Below are 22,504 nucleotides of genomic sequence, written 5' to 3'. Positions count from 1 at the left end.
GACTTTGGATGATGGCTGGAGCATCCAAAAGAGAAATGCTGTTCACTGACTTGCACAAAGTGCTCTGTGTTTGTGTTAGAAATTCAGATACCAACACAACACTAATCACAATAGCAAATTCATGGAACCAACCTGGGTGTCCATCAGTGGTGGACTGGATAAAGAAAAGATGGTACATATACATGACGGAATACTCTGCAGCCATAAAAAAGAATGATATCATGTCCTTTGCAGCAACATGGATACAACTGGAGGCCATTATCCTAAGTGAGTTAACATGGACACAGGGAACCAAATATTGCATGTTCTCACTTGTAAGTGGGAGCTAACCATTGGGTACACATGGACATAAAGATGGGAACAGTAGACACTGGGGTCTTCAAAAGGGGGAAGAAAGGGAGGTAGGGATTGAAAAACCACCTATTGGGGACTATGTTCACAATTTGGGTGATGAGTTTAATAGAAGCCCAAACCTCAGCATCATGCAATATATCCATGTCACAAACCTACCTGTGTATCCCTTGAATCTAAAATAAAACAAATAAATACATTTAAAAAAAAAGAAAACAAATTCAGATACAGAGAGGACCATAACCGCCTGTATCTGAAGGTGGTGGGCCGGAATGTGACTCCAAGCACGCTGGGTCTCCTTGTTCCTTTCCACTTATCAGTAGTAGACCAGACTGTTGGTAGGTTTTCATAAATTTTGAGTCCTGCATGCTAAAAAGCTATTTGTTTTATAGAAACAAATAATAAAAATACAAGAAAAATAAAAAAAGAAAGAAAGAGGAAATAAAAGAAAAGAGAATTTCTTCCCTTTCCAGTGAAAAACAAATTCCAATTGGAAAGTTAAAAAAAATCAGATGCAGGCCAGGCGCAGTGGCTCACACCTGTAATCCCAGCACTTTGGGAGGCCGAGGCGGGTGGATCACGATGTCAGGAGATCAAGACCATCCTGGCTAACACGGTGAAACCCCGTCTCTGCTAAAAAACAAAAAATTAGCCGGGCGTGGTGGCGGGCGTCTGTAGTTCCAGCTACTCGGGAAGCTGAGGCAGGAGAATGGTGTGAACCCGGGAGGCGGAGCTTGCAGTGAGCCGAGATCGCGCCACTGCACTCCAGCCTGGGTGACAGAGCGAGACTCCATCTCAAAAAAAAAAAAAAAAAAAAAAAAAAATCAGATGCAGCATTGCTATTTTAATGCCCTTTAAATCTCTAAGGTCACTTTAATAGATAGTCTGCTGTTTCTCATGAAAATATGTTGCCCATTAAGTTAAATAGACTAGGATAGTTTAGTCAAGTGAGGTTTCACATTTAATGATTGATTTTTCATTTTCTGAGGTTGTAAAGTAAATTTACAACACTGGCATAAAGTTGAGAGCACAAGACTCCATCCAAAGTTGGACTAAAACAAAGGTACTGCAATATATTTGCAGGGCTGGGTGTGTTCCTGTGTGTGCCACTGTTCTATCATGAGTCAGGAAATCCCACGGGGATACCCCCCCCCGCCCCGCCAGCCAGCCTAGCTTCACTCGCCGTCCACCTGGGTTGCTGTTTCTCCGCCCACCCCAAGATGGCTGGAGTAGCGGAGGAAGAAGAGAGAAGACAGGGTGTGTGGGGGAGGTTTCTACCTGCTGCCAGCACCATTTCCATACGCACTTCCCTGTGGCCGCAAGGGGGTCGGGTGCGGAGAAGAGTATCCCACCCGGAGTGTTCAGGTAGAAATGTCCCTGCATAAATAAGCTCAATGGTTAAAGATTTTCAACTAGGTCAGGCCAAGGGAGCAGAAATGTATTATTCACATATTATATGTGAATAATATTCACATATGTAATTCCAGCCGACTGGAGAGGTTTGTACTATGAGAAAGTGAGTCTGTTTGATGTACATGAAATTTTGCAACTCCCAACACCTTCTAGGAATTAATATTTCTGAGGTTTTTTTTTTTTTTTGGTAAATTAACTGGCTACTTATTCTTTCATTTTATTATCTGCCTTTGTTAGCAAAAAATGCATTAGCATCTGTCAAATGCTTAAGAACATTTTCTAGAGACAAGCATTACGTCTAAAAGATTATTAATGTTTTGGAGGTGGCAAAAGGAATCGGGCAATAAAGCTGTTCACAGTCTCGTACATGTATGTGTGTATTTCCCTCTTTCCTTTCAATTTCTGGTTATATTATTATTATTATTGTATAATAAACTATAACAGTCTAGCATGATAACAGTTATAAAATAGTCCTATGAAAAATGCAGAGATCATTCTATTGGAAAGAGGATGTCCTTCTACAGTGATGAACATCTAGTTGTTATTATTATGACAATCCCTAGAGATGATTGAACTGTTTCTTGTCCCTCTGATCCAGCCCATTAGTGATTGCTCACTTCAAAATGAAAGTGTTCAGAAACATTTCAGTCTGTGAAATTAAGTGATCGAAAGATTTAGGGTATTGCTCTTTTCACTTTTTCTTTGGATGTGGAAGTATATGTTAAGGGGTATACTTGGATATTTCATCAAACTTCAAAAATGAATATTTTGATTTTAATAAGAAAGCCGAAAGTTGCTATTTATCCATGAAATATATTCCGTTCACTTTCCCAGAAGATCAGATCACTTTATCTCATCTAGTCTTGCTCTGATAAACGTTGTGGAGAAAAGGTCTTCTCTTCTCTGGTGGAGGTGCGGTGAGGGTCATCTCACCCACACATGCTAAGCCAGAGATGAGTCAGGGAACTGTGAGGGAAACAAAGTGTGTTGTTTTACACACAGCACTGACCACAGAGCAATATTTTTCAATTGACTATATGATATTAATATTCTTCCTAACAACAGCACTTATTCCATCCAGTCAATGCCAGTTCTACTTTTTTAAATGAACTCATGCTCCTATAATTGCTAATGATAACAGCATATTAAGTACCGTTTACTGGGTATTTTCTTCTGAGCATTTAATATGTGCTAAAGACTTTACACACATCATGTCCTCTTATCCTCACAACAGTTCTCCCAACTATATACAATTCATAAATCAGGAAAAGAGGTAAAAGGTAAAAATAACTTGCTCAATTTAACACAGTTAGTGGCAGACCCAAATTCAGGCCTCTTTTTCTCTAATGCTTTACACTTAACCATACTTTACTACCCATGGCAAAGTGTCTCTCCCTTTTCTATAATGAGAAAAGGTTAGTCAATTCATCTTTTTAAAATTTATTTTTATATTTGATTTTTTTCCCTTTATTATTATTATTATTATACTTTAGACTCTATGGTACATGTGCGCAACGTGCAGGTAAGTTACATATGTATACATGTGCCATGCTGGTGCGCTGTACCCACCAACTCGTCATCTAGCATTAGGTATATCTCCCAGTGCTATCCCTCCCCCCTCCCCCCACCCCACAACAGTCCCCGAAGTGTGATGTTCCCCTTCCTGTGTCCGTGTGTTCTCATTGTTCAGTTCCCACCTATGAGTGAGAATATGTGGTGTTTGGTTTTTTGTCCTTGCGATAGTTTGCTGAGAATGATGATTTCCAATTTCATCCATGTCCCTACAAAGGACATGAACTCATCATTTTTTATGGCTGCATAGTATTCCATGGTGTATATGTGCCACATTTTCTTAATCCAGTCTATCATTGTTGGACATTTGGGTTGGTTCCAAGTCTTTGCTATTGTGAATAATGCCGCAATAAACATAGGTGTGCATGTGTCTTTATAGCAGCATGATTTATAGTCCTTTGGGTATATTTGATTTTTTAAAAATATCAAGGGTGGGGTAGTTACTCTCCTAACACAGCTGCTGAAATGGAAGGACGTGGCTGAAGCCCAGGGTCCCTTTATGCTTTTCTAGGGATGAGGAAATGTCAACCTTCACTCAGTTTTACGTCTCTAAGGCCCAAGGGCAGGGCCTCCTCTCTCAGAGTCCTGGGTGCTGTCCCAGAGTGCTCCTGCCTCCCTCCTGCTATTCTGTCCGCAAGAGTCTCTAGTAGACACCATTCTGGAAGGCCTCGTGGGTGTGTGTTGCCTGCACATTCCTCCTGTTTGCTCAACACCCACTGCAGTACCAACTGGAATCTCTCCCGGCCAACTGGTATACACCTAATTTCTGTAAACTTTTTATTGAGAAAAACTTCAAACATACAGAACAGTATAATAAATCTCTATGTATCCATCATTCAGCTTTCAACAATGATTACTCATGGTCAATTTTCCTTCGCCAGCACTTGTTATTTCTCTTCCCCCCTCCCAGTGATTATTTTGATGCCAATCTCAGACAGTATATCATTTCATGTAAATTTTGGCATATATCTCTAAAGTATAAGGACTCTTTCTAAAATATATTTATAATACCATTATCACACTTAACAGCTTAACAAAAGTTCTTTAACATCATCAAATAGCTAGTGTTCTCATTTCCTTGATTGTCTCATAATTTTATTTTAGTATTTTTGGTTTAAATCAGGTTCCAGATAAGCACTATGTATTTCAATTTGTTATGTTTTAAGTCCTTTTCCATTTATAGGCTTTCTCTACTAAAACAAAATCTCTTTTTGTTTTGCTTTGCTATTTTTTTTGGAGAAACTGAGTTGTTTGTTTTGTGGAACAACTTCTCATATGTATAGTCAAGGACCAGTTTTATCTTTTTTAATTTAATCAATCACAGACCAATAGTGGGGTAATACTTAAGAATTAATTACTTGAAAAATTAAATAAAAAGACATAGGCAATACCACTCCCGATTTCTTAATGTTAAATTCAACAGACATAAAATTACATTTCAAATAAATATAAGAAAATAATTGTATGCATCGCTCATTGAAAGTGTGTATATAGATGTTAATATAGAAAATTCAAATTACACTCAAAACTTTTGTCCTTACACATTTGTAACCAAACAAAATTAATGAATAAAATAGCAACTTCTTATGTTAAACACATATACATACTTTGGGTATATAGAAACATGATATATATTATTATTAGATGTTTTTATGTAGCAAAGAGCTTGCTTCTTGTTTGTAAATGTGGCTAATCTAGGTTGAATTGATGAAAACATTACCTGTATAGAAAAATGTGCATGTGAACTCCTTCCTACTTTGTTTGAATGATGCATAGAGGAAAGCAGAAGTATGTTGATGGGAATGGAAGAGGAGATTCTAAAGCAATTTCAGCAAATCCAGGATGCTCATTTTGAGCTTTTATCCAAAATGTAACAAGTCAAGCTGTATTTTCAAAATTCATCTTCAATCCATTATCAGTAGCCAGTTCCAACACTTTATCCTTAAAGTTATAGCTTGATTTACATCAAGCTATAACTTGGATCTTTATCCAATCTGAAAATCTCTGCCTTTTAATTGAGATATTTAAGCATTTACGTTTAATATAATTATTGATATGGTTGGCTTTAAATCTACCATATCATACCAAATCTATCTTTCCTGCCTTCACTGGGAATAACTGAGCACATTCTATGATTTCTTTTTGTCTACACTATTGGTGGAGACAGTATTATCAAACATTTTTTAAATTCTTGTAAAATTGATTTTCAGTTTTACAAAATTGAAAATTAAAAGCCTAGGTTTTCCTAGACTTTATAATATACACCTTGAAATTATTATAATCCAGCTCAAATTATATTACACTACTTTTTGTATAACATAAGAACCTCTTTCAACAGTATATTTTCAGTTTCTCCCTTCCATACTTTGAGCTATTTTTGCCATGCAATTTCTTTTATGTATAAGCCCCACAATAAATTGTTACTATTTTTGCTTTAGCCAGTTAATTGGCTTTTAGATAAATTAAAAATAAGGAAAAGTAGCTTTTTTTTTTTTTTTTTTTGAGACGGAAAAGTGGATGGCTTGGAGATGGCTCCAAGATGGCCCCACTGCTTTGTGGGCCAGGGCCACCAGGAAGAGCTTGAGCTCCTCGTCCTGACACACGGGGTCCTGAGAAGACCATAGCATGGGGCGGTCCCCCTTCTGGTTCCCCTATCCCCATCCCCACCCTCCCTGCCACCCACCTCCAGCCGCTGCTCTGCCCGGTACAGCTTGGGGAGGGACAACAGCAGAAATATCTTTCTTAAATGTACACAATATAAAGCTGATGATTAATTTCTAGGAGATATGCACTGCACAAAATGTTAAAGAAAGTTCTTCAAGCAAAAGAAATATGATATCACATAAAAACTTGTGTTTACATACAGAAATAAATAGCACTGGAAATGATAAAACTTAAGTTACTTATAAAAGCTATTTTTCTGACTGAGTGCGGTGGCTCATGCCTGTAATCCCAGCATTTTGGAAGGCCGAGGCAGGTGGGTTACCTGAGGTCAGGAGTTCAAGACCAGCCTGGCCAACATGGTGAAACCCCGTCTCTACTAAAAATATAAAAAAATTAGCGGGGTGTGGTGGCACGCACCTGTAATCCCAGCTACTCGGGAGGCTGGGGTAGGAGAATTGCTTGAACCCGGGAGGTGGAGCTTGCAGTGAGCTGAGATCATGTCATTGCACTCCAGCAATGTTGAGGATGACTGCGGCCAGGGCGGACTTGGGGATGTAGTGGAAGAGTGAGGTCAGGCAGTCCAGTGACAGCAGCACCAGCGCTCCTGCGGGGGCATGGGCACATGGGGTGACCTCGTGGGGCATAGGGCCCCCCTAGCAAGCAGCATAGCCTCCCGCTCAGAGGAGTCCCATCTGGGACAGGGGTGGGGTAGGGTAATGACAGCCAAGGTCCCCAGCCCCTGCTCAGTCTCCCATGGCCATCTCAGCCTCTGTGCAAGCCCAGGGGACATGGCCTGTGAGCCAAAGCTGACTTGGAGTCCTGCTAAGTAGAAATATCTCTGTGGGCCCCCTACTCCCTTTTTCCCACTCTCGGCAGTGGGCACAAGAGGAAGACCAGGGGGGCTCACCCATCACCAGCCTCCCTCCTGGGGTACACACCCCCAACTGAGTGTTCACAGCTGTCCTGGAAGGCAACACAGAGACGGTTATTCACCAGGGACTGGGATAGGAAAGACATCAGTCCATGCTGCTGTGGCTGATCTTCTGAGGGAAGGTCAGCTCCCAGCATGCCTTAGGAAGCAGGGGGAAGGGGACAAGGGGACAAGGGGACTGAGGCCGGGGGGTTGAGGCAAAGAGATTTAGGGTGCAGTCACTGAACTGCGCTCAGGCCACTCTGACTATAAGAAAAATCAGGAAGCACAAGTCCTTTCAGATTCTAGCCGGCTTTGTTTCCTTCCTCCATCCAGGTGGGGGCTCCATAACCAGCAGGGTGGTGGTCAGCAGCTGGGGGACCAGGCACTGCCAGGCGACATCCCCTTCTCTCCCTTAAGCCACAGATCACCCCCATCCTGTTGTCCTGACTTAGGAAGGGCCACGGGGTGGTGGGGTTGGGGGTCTGGGCTAAACCTCATGCTGGACTTCTTCAGGGGAGAGCCACAGTCCTTCCTGTCCCCACAACCTTTTAGGAATTAACTCTGGTACCAAAAGCTAGGAAGGCTTCAATGTGCTGGGAACTTTCTAGCATTTTTTTTTTTTTTCCAGACAGGGTCTTGCTTTGTTGCCCAGGCTGGAGTGCAGTGGTGCAATCACAACTCACTGCAGCCTCAAACTCCTGGGCTCAAGTGATCCTCCTGCCTCTGCCTCCTGGATAAATGGGATAACAGGTGTATACCACCATGCCCAGTGGAACTTTTTTTTTTTTAGATGGAGTCTTGCTCTGTCACCCAGATCTCTGTGCAATCTTGGCTCACTGCAACCTGTGCCTCCTGGGTTCAAGCAATTCTCCTGTCTCAGCCTCCTGAGTAGCTGGGATTACAGGCTCGTGCCACCATGTCCGGCTAATTTTGTTTTTTCTTTTTAGTAGAGACAGGGTTTCACCATGTTGGTCAGTTTGGTCTCGAACTCCTGACCTCAAGTGATACTCTCGCCTCGGCCTCCCAAAGTGCTGGGATTACAGGTGTGAGCCACTGTGCCCAGTGAACTTTCGAGTATTAAACTGCAGTACTGTCTATGAGTGCAGAGAAACCAGAGGACGCCCTGGAGGACAGCAGTGTGACATCAGTCCATGCTGCTGTGGCTGATCTTCTGAGGGAAGGTCAGCCCTCAGACAATTCACATGGACAGTTCACAGCTGAGGATGGGATGTGGGGTCAGGACAGGCAGACTTCTAGTCAGGACAAAAACGAAAAGGACACATCTTCCTCACGCATAACAGAGGGGAGCATCTCACTTCCCAGGAGAAGGTGATGGCTGAGAAGGAAGTGCCTGTAAGACAAACACAACGTGCTCAGGAGGTCAGTGGCCACTCACAGTTCTCCACCCAGTTCCTTTCAAACCCACCGCTCCTTCTCACAAGATGACAGCCAAGGTGAGGCCGGAGGTCATGACTGGTAAGCTGTCTTCCCAGGTGATGCTGGCTGCCTACACCCATAGCATTGTTGGGGCCCAAGAACTGGTATTACTGCTCAGGTTGATCATAAGATCCTGCCAGCATCCATCTCACCCAGCCCGTCACAAAAACCAGAGTTTCACCTGTTATCTAAGACTGGCAGTGGGGTCTTAAGGCCTACGGGTGCAGGGCCTGCTCTCAAGACGGCTTGGGATAGGGCCAACTCAGTACCAGGCCATCCTGGGTCATGCAGCCCAGCTCACAGCCTTGTGAGAGAGGGGCTGGGGCAAGGAAATGCAGATGTGGGAGGGCTCAGCAGAGGCCTGTGGTGACCGCACGCTGCACGTGATCACCCTCACTCAGCAACAGCTTGGATCTGGGACCCAACTCTGTGAGCTGCTGCTGACTGGGACAACCCCTCCATGCTTGGCCTTCATGGGCTCATGTCAGCCTCTGGCTGTGCAGCTGCTGAAGACTGCCTGGCCTATTTGAGAGCAAGGAATTCTGTAGCTGCCTTAGTAACGTTGATCTTCGCTCTGTCTGGGTTGTATCCCTGGAACTCACTGTACCATCAGAACAGTTCTGTGCTATTTTTGAAGTAATGGGAATGAGATGCTCCAGGAAATCACATTTGGAAGATTTACTGGTGAGGGCTGGGGGAGGCTGTGGATTTTCTCGGCCTGAGGGTGAGTGAGTCCTAGGAAGCCCAAGCTCCACTACTCAACTGGGAAATGTCCAGTTCTCCACTGCTCAGAGAGGAGCCCTGGCAATGTACCTTTGTGACCTGACCTGGGTCACATGCCTTGCTGTCTAGAAGCCAAGTGGCTCTCGTGAAATTGTCCAGGTGGACACCCCTTGGGAAGAAACCCACAGTGCTGCCAGGGTTAGCCTGTACCCATCTCACAAGGGGCGAGAAGGAAAGGCAGGCAGGCCTGGCCAAAAACAGTAACGATAACTGAATTTAAGATTCATGCTGTGGTCTCAAAATACATCACTAGAGAAGTCAGCTCACAGAGACATAACAGGAGGAAACTGAACTGTGAAACCTGGCATGGACCCCCATCCACAGTCAGGCAACTTGGGGCCCCTGAGTCTTCACAAATCCACCTGTCCCTGCCTGGATGGGGCGCAGGGTAGGGCACAAACACAATCAGTAACTCCCCCTGAGATTGCCAGGGCCATAGCCCTTAGCGCTCTGACCCCTGGCCCTGGGAGCTCCTTCCCTGAGGTGGGACCTTCCATGTGTTCCTTGGTATAGACCAAGGTTACAGACCTCAGGGTCGGGAAGACAGCAGATGCTCAGTAAGTGGTAGGCAGAACAGACAACAGATGCCAGCTCTCTATTCCTAGGAACTAAACTGAGCTGTGTGAAGATCTGGGAATGAGTCCTTGCTAATATTTCAAAAGAGCCCAGCTGGGGCCACCTCTGCCCCTCCCAGTTCATCACGACCATCAGGGTCCTCCTTTGATGCAGGAGACATGGAGGGGCAGGCCCATTCCCCGGGAAGCCCACGGCCAGGGTCTTACCAATGGCCAGCAGCTCCTGGTTGGTGTCAATGCAGTGGTTATTCTGAGAAGCTAAAGGGAAGAAACAGTAAAGACATCGTCACTGATATTCGACATCTCTCAGAAAACATTGAAAAACAGGTTATGAGTTTCTATGTAAGGAATTGTCTAGGTTTTGTAAACATAAGTATATAAATACACATCTAAAATATTCATATAAAAAGTAAGATATTTCCATTTATTATTGACCTCTGGGATGATATTTTCAGTACTTTAAAAATATCACTCATGATTTCTGTTGAGAATTCTGTCACAATTCATATCTCTGTTTTCTTTTACTCTGTACTTAATGTTTATTTTTTTCCTCTAGCCTCTGACTGCCTTTAAAATTTTCTATTAATTTTTGCTTTTTGGCAGTTTGATCATGATATATCTAGGGGTGTGTATTTGTGTGTGTGTGAGAGAGGGAGTTTTATTTTTATCCTGCTTGTGATTCTCTGAGATTCTTTGATCTGTAGTCGATCTCTTACATTATTATTCGAAAACACTTAGCTATTATCACTTTGAATATTTCTTCTGGTATGTTTCCTCTATCTACTCTTTTTGGAACTGTAATTACAAGAACGTTAGATATCTTAATGTTGTCCCACAGCTCTTAGGAGTAATGAGTTTTTTTAGTCTTTTTTTTTTCTCTTTATGTTTCAGTTTGGATAATTTTTATTGATCTATTTTCAAGACTACATCCTCAGCTGTGTCTAGCCTGTTGACAAGCCCACTGAAGGAATTCTTTATCTCTGCTATTATGTGATTTTATTTCTGGCATTGTCTTTTGACTTTCTCATAGTTTAAAAATCTCCATCTATTTATGTATGTTGTCTTCCTTTTCTAACAAATCTATTAAAATATTAGTCATAGTTACTTTAAACTCCTTGTTCAGTAGTTCTAACATCTGGCCTATTGATTGCTTTGCCTTTTGAAAATTATTAGATTTTCCTTACTTATTTGTCTTGAAATTTTTGATTGAATGCTGGACATATTGTATAGAACATTAGACTCGAGGTAAAAGTATTTATGCCTGGAAACGGTTGTACTTTTTCTGCCAGGCTGTTAGTGTGAGGGGTTGAGCTAATATAATTAGAAGTTGATCTGGGTTTGGGTTTTGTTGTTATTGTTGGTACCATCAGTGCATCTAAGGGTTCAAATTTTTGTAGCAGTAGGCTGCTTTTACCTTGTATTTAGAGCTGGGGCTCAAATGTTGAAGCGTTTTTATTAGTTTTCCTTCTACATTTTCTATCAGCTATCTCTGCATGCCAGAAGCATGGTGGGAGGGTAGAAGGAGGTCTGTCAAACTCTGTTTTGTATTCAATTATGTGCTAGAGCTGTCTCATATAGGCTCATGAGAGCCAGTTATAAGCCTCTCTTTCCAACTTCATATTTGGTGAAGCCATGTGGTAGCTTCAAACAGGCCATAGTAGGAATATTTACACCATGGAAATTGGCCAACACTGCAAATCTGGGCTTTTTCTCCTGGAGAACTGCTAGTTAAATATTTACCAACATACCACCTCTTGTATTTGTAATTGGTTTTGAAATGGAAATGATAATAATCCTCTTCCAGTGCTAAAAACAAAATAAAACTACCAACAGAAAACTTCACAAACCTATGCTTCGTATTAGTGTAAGATCCCTTGTCCAAGACTGCTTATTTTCCCTCTCAGAGGTAGAGAGTTTTGATTCTGTCTCTTTCACAGCAGCAAGAGATCTTTGCCTATGCCCTGGAAAAGTGTTTTTGGCCCCTTCCTCAAAGGAAGTCACCTTTTTCTTTCACTTCTCTCTGAGAAACTGGATCTTTGTCCATGCCCTTGTGGATGAAAAGACATAATGTCCTTCCTGTGGCTTAAGGTTTTTGATTCATAGGAGGAAAGGGTATGGGAATGAAAGCAAAGTTTTGTGTATGACTTTTTGCTTCCATAGATCACCTCCTGATGCTTGCATGCCTGTGTCACCACAGGAGCCTTTTTTTAAACTACTGCCCAATCCCCAGTCTTTCTCATGAGAGGCTAGTGGAGGCCTTTGGAGAAGAGCTCGTGAGCAACTGCAGACTTCCCTTATGTCTGGAGTCCCCAGCTACTCCACACCGACATGCTAGCCCACACTTGGGCTTTAAGAATTCATTAAAGGCCGGGCGCGGTGGCTCACACCTGTAATCCCAGCACTTTGGGAGGCCGAGGCGGGCGGATCACGAGGTCAGGAGATCGAGACCATCCTGGCTAACACGATGAAACCCTGTCTCTACTAAAAATACAAAAAAAAAAAAAAAAAAAAAAAAAAAAGAATTCATTAAAATTTATTCTTACAGGCTTATATGGTGACCACCTCGTCCTCCCAGGCTCTGCCAAATGTGAACAGTCCATATGTCTAATATCTCCTTGGAAGGACTGTCACTCATGGAAAATGGTTCACTTAGTTGCCTAGTGACCAAAGCTTTATGATGGGTTCATGAAAATCTATATTTTTAATATATGATTCAGTTTTTTCTGTTAATGTGGGAGTGACATTCTTTGCTGATTTCTATATCCTAAGCAGAAGCACATAAAAACTTCCCCATTTTTGTTTTTGCTTTAAGTTTCTTGACTATATTTTATGTACAATAAACTGCACATATTGAAAATATAATTTGATGAGTTTGTCATATGTACACACTTGTGAGATTATCCCCACAATCAACATAATGACCATATCTACCACACACGCAAGTTTCCTCGTAGCACCCGTAAGTTATCACTCCCTATTCCCACCCTCATCCCTATACCCTGGCAATAATTGTTATGTTTTATGACTTTATCTTCTGATGAAAAAATAGATTCCAGATTTTATATAATTTTGGGTTACAGTTGACAAATTGCACTTAAACTAATACACATTGTAACATGGTCCTATTACTTTAAATTAATAAATATTTCACAGCACATCTGACTCATTTCAGGAGTTAGACATGAGTTGGGGTGGCCTAAACAGGCTCATACTCTGTTCAGTGAGATGAGTGCACTGACCAAAGGCTTGAATATCAGATTACAGTGTTACATTGCTATCCATGTTTGCAAATGTTTGTAATTTGTGTGCTTATTAATCTCAATTTCTATACTTACCTCATTGTGGGCCAGTAGTAAGCAGTTTGTGGACTGCATTGGTCAATGGATCCCACTATGAGTAGCATTGCCATATAATTTCCTGATGTAGATATGTGGATTACATTCTTATAGTGTCAGTTGGTATGTTCTGTTTTTATTTTTAGATTAAAAACTTTTTTTTTTTGAGACGGAGTCTCGCTCTGTCGCCCAGGCTGGAGGTCAGTGGTGTGATCTTGGCTCACTGCAACCTCCGCCTCCTAGGTTCAAGCGATTCTCTTGCCTCAGCAGCCTGAGTAGCTGGGATTACAGGCATGCGCCACTATACCCAGCTAATTTTTGTATTTTTAGTAGAGATGGGGTTTCACCATGTTGGTCAGACTGGTCTGGAACTCCCGATCTTGTGATCTGCCTGCTTTGGCCTCCCAAAGTGCAGGGATTACAGGTGTGAGCCACTGCATAAAAACATTTTTTTAAGAGAAGGGGCCTTGCTACATTGCTCAGGCTGGTCTTGAACTCCTGGCCTCAAGTGATTCTCCTGCCTCAGCCTTCTGAGTAGCTATGATTATAGGTATGAGCCACCATGCTGGGATAACATATTCTAATGAATCCAATTTTTTGTAAATTGATGGTTCTAGAAGCTTGGTCTGATTCATATTCTTTTTTTTTTTTCAAAATTATTTAGTCAGTGGTATTGTATATTTCCATTAGGGAGCATATGATGTCTGATTGCCTCTCTTTTTGTAATTTTAACAGCCTAAACTAATGGGTTGTCTAGACCCATTAGTTCATCAGGAGTTGCAAAATGATGTTATTCTAATTTTTTTTCTTTTTCTTTTATTTTATTTTATTTTTTTAATTATTATTATACTTTAAGTTTTAGGGTACATGTGCACAAATGCAGGTTAGTTACATATGTATACATGTGCCATGCTGGTATGCTGCACCCATTAACTCATCATTTAGCGTTAGATATATCTCCTAAAGCTATCCCTCACCCCTCCTCCCACCCCCCAACAGTCCCCAGAGTGTGATGTTCCCCTTCCTGTGTCCACGTGTTCTCATTGTTCAATTCCCACCTATGAATGAGAACATGCGGTGTTTGGTTTTTTGTCCTTGCAATAGTTTACTGAGAATGATGGTTTCCAGCTTCATCCATGTCCCTACAAAGGACATGAACTCATCCTTTTTTATGGCTGCATAGTATTCCATGGTGTATATGTGCCACATTTTCTTAATCCAGTCTATCATTGTTGGACATTTGGCTTGGTTCTAAGTCTTTGCTATTGTGAATAGTGCCACAATAAACATATGTGTGCATGTGTCTTTATAGCAGCATGATTTATAATCCTTTGGGTATATACCCGGTAATGGGATGGCTGGGTCAAATGGTATTTCTAGTTCTAGATCCCTGAGGAATCGCCACACAGACTTCCACAAGGGTTGAACTAGTTTACAGTTCCACCAACAGTGTAAAAGTGTTCCTATTTCTCCACATCTTCTCCAGCACCTGTTGTTTCCTGACTTTTTAATGATTGCCATTCTAACTGGTGTGAGATGGTATCTCACTGTGGTTTTGATTTGCATTTCTCTGATGGCCAGTGATGATGAGCATTTTTTCATGTGTTTTTTGGCTGCATAAATGTCTTCTTTTGAGAAGTGTCTGTTCATGTCCTTCACCCACTTTTTAATGGGGTTGTTTATTTTTTTCTTGTAAATTTGTCTGAGTTCATTGTAGATTCTGGATATTAGCCCTTTGTCAGATGAGTAGGTTGCGAAAATTTTCTCCCATTTTGTAGGTTGCCTGTTCACTCTGATGGTAGGTTCTTTTGCTGTGCAGAAGCTCTTTAGTTTAATTAGATCCCATTTGTCAATTTTGGCTTTTGTTGCCATTGCTTTTGGTGTTTTAGACATGAAGTCCTTGCCCATGCCTATGTCCTGAATGGTAATGCCTAGGTTTTCTTCTAGGATTTTTATGGTTTTAGGTCTAACATGTAAGTCTTTAATCCATCTTGAATTAATTTTTGTATAAGGTGTAAGGAAGGGATCCAGTTTCAGCTTTCTACATATGGCTAGTCAGTTTTCCCAGAACCATTTATTAAATAGGGAATCCTTTCCCCATTGCTTGTTTTTCTCAGGTTTGTCAAAGATCAGATAGTTGTAGATATGCAGTGTTATTTCTGAGGGCTCTGTTCTGTTCCATTGATCTATATCTCTGTTTTGGTACCAGTACCATGCTGTTTTGGTTACTGTAGGCTTGTAGTATAGTTTGAAGTCAGGTAGCATGATGCCTCCAGCTTTGTTCTTTTGGCTTAGGATTGACTTGGCAATGCGGGCTCTTTTTTGGTTCCATATGAACTTTAAAGTAGTTTTTTCCAATTCTGTGAAGAAAGTCATTGGTAGCTTGATGGGGATGGCATTGAATCTATAAATTACCTTGGGCATTATGGCCATTTTCATGATATTGATTCTTCCTACCCATGAGCATGGAATGTTCTTCCATTTGTTTGTATCCTCTTTTATTTCATTGAGCAGTGGTTTGTAGTTCTCCTTGAAGAGGTCCTTCACATCCCTTGTAAGTTGGATTCCTAGGTATTTTATTCTCTTTGAAGCCATTGTGAATGGGAGTTCACTCATGATTTGGCTCTCTGTTTGTCTGTTATTGGTGTATAAGAATGCTTGTGATTTTTGTACATTGATTTTGTATCCTGAGACTTTGCTGAAGTTGCTTATCAGCTTAAGGAGATTTTGGGCTGAGACAATGGGGTTTTCTAGATATACAATCATGTCATCTGCAAACAGGGACAATTTGACTTCCTCTTTTCCTAATTGAATACCCTTTATTTCCTTCTCCTGCCTAATTGCCCTGGCCAGAACTTCCAAACTGCGTTGAATAGGAGTGGTGAGAGAGGGCATCCCTGTCTTGTGCCAGTTTTCAAAGGGAATGCTTCCAGTTTTTGCCCATTCAGTATGATATTGGCTGTGGGTTTGTCATAGATAGCTCTTATTATTTTGAGACGTGTCCCATCAATACCTAATTTATTGAGAGTTTTTAGCATGAAGGGTTGTTGAATTTTGTCAAAGGCCTTTTCTGCATCTATTGAGATAATCATGTGGTTTTTGTCTTTGGTTCTGTTTATATGCTGGATTACATTTATTGATTTGCATATATTGAACCAGCCTTGCATCCCAGGGATGAAGCCCACTTGATCATGGTAGATAAGCTTTTTGATGTGCTGCTGGATTTGGTTTGCCAGTATTTTATTGAGGATTTTTGCATCAATGTTCATCAAGGATATTGGTCTAAAATTCTCTTTTTTTGTTGTGTCTCTGCCAGGCTTTGGTATCAGGATGATGCTGGCCTCATAAAATGAGTTAGGAAGGATTCCCTCTTTTTCTATTGATTGGAATAGTTTCAGAAGGAATGGTACCAGTTCCTCCTTGTACCTCTGGTAGAATTCGGCTGTGAATCCATCTGGTCCTGGACTCTTTTTGGTTGGCAAGCTATTAATTATTGCCACAATTTCAGAGCCTGTTATTGGTCTATTCAGAGAGTCAACTTCTTCCTGGTTTAGTCTTGGGAGGGTGTATGTGTCGAGGAATTTATCCATTTCTTCTAGATTTTCTAGTTTATTTGTGTAGAGGTGTTTGTAGTATTCTCTGATGGTAGTTTGTGTTTCTGTGGGATTGGTGGTGATATCCCCTTTATCGTTTTTTATTTTGTCTATTTGATTCTTCTCTCTTTTCTTCTTTATTAGTCTTGCTAGCAGTCTATCAATTTTGTTGATCCTTTCAAAAAACCAGCTCCTGGATTCATTAATTTTTTGAAGGGTTTTTTCTGTCTCTAGGGAAATGGTATTTAGAGACCATAATCTGGGTGCTAGGGGATCTAAATAATTTTAATGACTTCATGATACTCAAATTTATATCACATTTAGTCAGTCACTTTCCAACTGACAGACAATGACTATTTTCAAGTTTTCGTCACGAGTCTTTACACATAACCCTTAGTTACTGAGTGTCTGCTTTCAGGCCTGGTGTTAGCCATTCAGCAGAGGGGAGAGGTTGGCAAAGTAACAGGTTATGCTTGTTTCAGCATAGAGATACTCACAAGCCTTCAGATAATGTTAATTGTTTAATTTGTAGGGGTAGATATGTGGTGGGAACTCAAGTCAGGATAATTTTCATTCAATCTCCAAAACATAAATCTGAAAAGGGAGGACAAGAATAGATTCTTCACTATGAATTAATCATTGGAGGACTTATAAGTTTTTCTTTTCCAACTGTAAGATGAAGTGCCATCTGCAGAAGACCTTAGTCTTCTGCAGCCAAATCCTAAGGCCTTTCCAGACTCCATGAATTTTCCTGATCTTAGGAAGCAAGCTGGAATCTGTTACTGACTTAAGTGAACATTGCTGCCAAGCAGACATTATTAATCAATCATGGAGTCTATGAAATCTCTATGTACGAGAAGAAAACTGAAGAAAAATTTCTTTGATAATGTTTTTCTGATCACAGAGAAGTGCACAAACAGGTCATAATACCAAACTATAAAAAGGAGGTGGTATAATTAAAATTCCACAGAAGGCTATTTTATGTTGTTTTTGGGAATAGGAGAGTGAATACAGTTGTAGGCAAAGTAGTGGTTTGATAATGAATATTCACAGGTGATGCTAGAAAATCATACAACTGCCTATTCCTGCCTATGAATTTAGCATATTTGCATAAAGAAAGATGCTTTTGTGGCTAAACTATAACAATAACTTAGAAAAATGATGTTTACTTACTGGAATTAAAGCATTTTTCCTTTTCTCTGCAAAACACGTTGCGAAAACCACTGTTAATTGTAATCTAGGAAGAAAGTGTTAAATAAATAAGAATAAAAATGAATAAAGAATACAAATTTAAAGAATAAAAAATATATCTCCAGACCAGAGAAATTTGATATATTTTGTTTACTGAATGCTTCACCTGTCTGAATATGTCACTCATACTGATATCTTCTTTCTTTAGTCAGGTAGGAATTTCCCAGGAGCAGGTCTTGGTTCTCATCTTTTTCTACTGCACAGTTTCTTTGTTGGTGATTTTATGCAGTCTCCAGTTTAAATACTGGGTTAAATACTTTCTACATGCGGTGACTTTTAAATTCATGTTTTCAAACTTGATCTTACTAGTGTGGAGTACAGACTCCCTTACTAGGATAGCCAACAGTCTACTCAAATTTTCCATTTGAGAGTCTATGGGTATTTCAGTCTTAATCTGTTTCAAATTAAGCCCTTGATCTTGTCCTTTAAATTTGCTCCCCTTCTAGTCTTCCCCATAGCAAGAAATAGTACCACCATCAATCCATTTGTTAGGGGAGGAGTCTTGGAGGCATCTTTGGATGCTTGGAGGCATCACACAGGACCTGCTATTTCTCCAGCCTCCATGACCATGGTAGTGGTATGTGACTAGGGAATATTTGCATTGTGTCCCCAAAGACGAGTACAAATTTTCTAAGCAGATAAGTGGTGCAAACCTAGTCTAGACAGATTGAATGGCAAATACAAAAACTCTAAAGACACTTGGATGTCTATAAATGTGTATGTACATACCCCTGGTAGATGTGGTTGTCTAGGAAGTTCACATATATGGAGAGTTTTAAGAATCCATTTCCAAATCTTCAACTTCCAGCTTTCCTAAAATGATTCTGCCTGTGAAAGAGTCAATATCCTTAATAGCCCTTCACTTTCCAAGGCATATGTCTCAGCCCTTCCAAATCTCACTTGGATGTGTTACTTGGATGCAATTCTCCTGCTCAGCCTCCCGAGTAGTGTATAAACCCGCATGGTGTTAAATAAAAGGGTAAATTAAAATAATCAGGTTATTGTAACCCACAGTGCTCTCAAGTTTCTCCTGTTTTATACACAGTTCTGTTGAGGGTATTAGAAAGAGGATATTTTTGCCTTTGTTGGGATGTTTTAAATTCAGAGGGGCAGACTTTGGTTAAAATAGTGATGGTCTCCTAAATGTAACAGAAACGTTATGTGAATTACCAACATTTTCAAGATGCATTGGATAAAACCCATGGGTATAAAATTTTCATCATTACATTTAAATTTAATGGCCTTTTTTTCAATAAGGTAATTAAAGCTTTTATTTAGTCATATAATGAAATAGGTGTTCCAAATCCAGTCAATTATTTCCCCATGAACCACGTATGAGATGTCTACATGCAGAAATTAAGACTTGGCTAGAAAATGAGGGGCTGGAATTGGAATCAAGACCCATTGCATCACAAAGGCCCCATTCCTTTTTTTTTTTTTTTTTGAGATGAAGTCTTACTCTGTTGCCCAGGCTGAAGTGCAGTGGCAGGATCTCATATCTCAGCTCACTGCAACCTCTGCCTCCCAGATTCAAGCGATTCTCTTGCCTCAGCCTCCCGAGTAGCTGGGATTATAGGCACCCGCCACCACATCCAGCTTTTTTTTAATGTTTTTAGTAGAGATGGGGTTTCACCATGTTGCCAAGGCTGGTCTCGAACCCCTGACCTCAAGTGATCCGCCTGTCTCAGCCTCTCAAAGTGCTGGGATTACAGGCAAGAGCCACCGCTTCCGGCCTAAAGGCCCCATTCTTGACTATTTGAATGTGACTTCTGACAGGTTTGTGAGTAATTTTATCATCTGTGGAATGTGCCTCTGACCAACAGCCATCCAGGGTACTAAGCTGAGAAAGTGCTTGGCTCATATTAATTGATTCTGCCTCTGCTCAAGGAGGCTGGTGAATCCATTGTCTCTAGTCTGTAATTTTGGGAGTTGACAAGATTTTGTCTAGAAGTAAATAGCTCTCAGATAGTAATGATGATTTCATAGCTTGAAAATGATAGTTTGTCCAAACTTTTCCCAATGGACTCTCCTGCTTGGTCAATCTTTCCTCATTTAAAGGAACATTTGAAGCATGACTGTTAAATGCTAAGTCATTTGGAAATGGAAGTCTACACTCCTGATTTCTTTTTCTTTCTATTTTGACAGCTGAACTTGAGTATTTCGGGCCCTCAGAAGGAAGGACAAAGATCCTGGAGAACTCTCCTGTAGTGTCCTTGTTTTGAGTAGCAATGGAGGTAAGTGCTTGTTTTGTTATGAGCTGGTTTCATGGTGCTGTACTTACTCCTCCTCAAATTCAGAAGGGAAATGGAAGGCAAACAGGCAAGCCTTGGGGTGAAGAATAAGTTCCAATTGATGTACCCCACCCCACCCCCAGTTAGTGGCACAAAAGCCTGGTGGTGGCTGCTAGCCTTTCCTCTTACCTACCTTTTGTCTTGTCCTGCTGAGGATGAAGCTTATTCTGCTTGCTGCATAAAGTTTCCTCTAAGGAAAGTGTTATGACTCCAGCTGTGAAAGTGATTGATGTCCTTCTAGACTCCAGGGGCTTTTGCAAACATCCACTGTCATTTTGAAGCAGAAAAAAAGTGCAAGTGTGTGTCGACGATTGTGTGAAAAAACCATTATTCTTTATTTTATCGAAATGGGGGAGGGAAAGGAAAAAAATGTAAGCGTGAGTACTGGGCTTCTGTGATAAATAGACTGCTTAGGTTTTAACAGTGAAGGCACTCTTTCTTAGGAGTGAATTTTTGGCCATTCATTCATTCATCTGGCAGATGTTGAGACCCTATTATGCTCTGTACCTCGTGTTGGCTTTGGGATAAGCAAAGGTGAATAAAAGTGTCTATCCATGTGGTTCATAGTCTTGTGGCAAATACGTATGTTTAAATAAATTATATTATAATGCCATTTGAGATGTAACAAAGAGGAGGTGAGAACACTGCAGAAATACATGGTTCCTCCCTCGGCTGTCAAAAGAAGAAAGCCTGGGCTTTATAAAGGCAGTGACGTTTGAGTCTTTAAAGAGACATTTAGCATCACAATAAAGAGCCCAATCTGGACTCTTGCTCTGCCATCTCCTAGCTCTAGGGCCCGGAGCCATGCCCACACCTATAAATGAGCATAATAGTGCTGTAGGGTCATTGTGAGCTTTAAATGTCCACAAACAAAGTGCTGAATGCAGAGCTGTGCACAATGAATTATCTACCAGAGTGTGATCTAGCATCAGGGTCCTGGCTATTGTTTACTGTTGTCGTTAAAAGACAAGTAGGAATTTTTCAATCAGAGAGAAGGTGGAGTACAGATGAAAAACAGCATCTAATAAGCTGAACTGAAAAACTATAGATAAGGGCTGGGGGAAATAACTCCCTCTATGAATAAAAGGGGCTCAAGTCTCTTTGATTGTGGTTTGTATTTTGTGGGGCGGTGGTGTAAGGAGGTGTTGAAAACCTTTGAGGACACTTTAAAGAATAAAGAAGTGACTTGGTTGAAGTCATTTTAGTACCCATTCTCAGGAGGGTGTGCTGAAGTGCACATTAATTGTGGGTGTTCAGAATGGATTTGATTTCACAAATGCACTTTGTTTCTCTGATGAAAAACAGGAGGGCTGGATGACAGTTGAGTCAAAAGCTTTCAGGCATGTGCCAGTCTGGCACTGGGGTGGCAGCAAGGTTGCTGTACTAATTGTGATCTTAATGAAAATGACTTGGAATCTCTTTTGCTTCTTTTCCCTTTAAATCAAGATTTGATTGGGCCAGTGGTTCTCAGCCTTGGTTGTGCATTAGAATCTCCTGGAAGACTTAAAAAATGCCAGTGCTTGCACCAGAGCCCCCGAGACTCTGCTTCACTTGGCCTGAGATGGGGTCCTTGGCCCTAGCACTTTTCAAAAGTCCCCCAGGTCCTCTTAATGAACAGCCAGGATTTATGGTTACTGTCTTGGGGAGTCTAAAGCTCACCTGTGTTGTGGTTTAGAAGGCCCTTGGCCATCCTTAGTGACACTGTGCCTTCTTTGTAGAGGTAAGGTTGTCTTTGTGATAATGTGTTAAGTCCCTATCTTCCTGGAGAGCACCTTTGGTAGTGAAAAGGATGCTCTTAGTAGATACGTGATATAGTGAAGATAATTCTGGTTTCTCTGGGCTGATTCTCTGCTTTCATCCAATCTACTCCTTTGCACTCAAATTTGGCTATCAATAAGAAGAATTTCTGTGCCTTTGAGTCTTGCCTTTGGAGGTGATGTGGGACCCTCTCTTTTGCTCTTGGTCTTCCTCTCTTCTCTCTACCTGCTTTGCCTGGATTTTGAACATTTTGAGCCTTGAGCATGAATGGCCTTGGGCTGTCCAGGATTCACTTTCCTCTTTTCTCACATTCTGGGCTGTTTGAGCGGGATCCCTGGACTTTACAGCACTGTCCACAGAAATCCATTCTATCTATGGGCTCAGCCTACAGCCCGCTCCCAGGTGTGATCATTGCTGTACAAAGGGCATTGTTTCTTTAGAAAATGCCTAAGGCAAGTCAGTCATTGAACTTGCTGTAACAAGTTCCTTTGAGAAGTATTAAATAATGTCTGCTGCCCAATAAAATGTTAAATTGATATGAATTACTTTTTTTTTTGCCCAAAATAAG

At 41.1% G+C, this 22,504-nt stretch overlaps 1 long non-coding RNA gene across 2 annotated transcripts in view; it reads left to right on the top strand.

Moving 5' to 3' along the window:
* The window catches only part of LOC129050220 (uncharacterized), a 246,195-nt gene that overhangs the window by 18,922 nt on the left and 204,769 nt on the right, over window positions 1-22,504 (top strand). For both annotated transcript variants that reach the window (XR_008513818.1, XR_008513819.1), the window contains exon 3: window positions 20,033-20,121. This is a non-coding gene — a long non-coding RNA (uncharacterized LOC129050220). The remainder of the gene's footprint in view (window positions 1-20,032; window positions 20,122-22,504) is intronic.

The sequence above is a fragment of the Pongo abelii genome, chromosome 16, assembly GCF_028885655.2.
Source record: "Pongo abelii isolate AG06213 chromosome 16, NHGRI_mPonAbe1-v2.0_pri, whole genome shotgun sequence".
Classification (NCBI taxonomy): domain Eukaryota; kingdom Metazoa; phylum Chordata; class Mammalia; order Primates; family Hominidae; genus Pongo; species Pongo abelii.
Note: the sequence above shows the minus strand (reverse complement) of the source record. Positions and strands in the feature narration are given on the sequence as shown.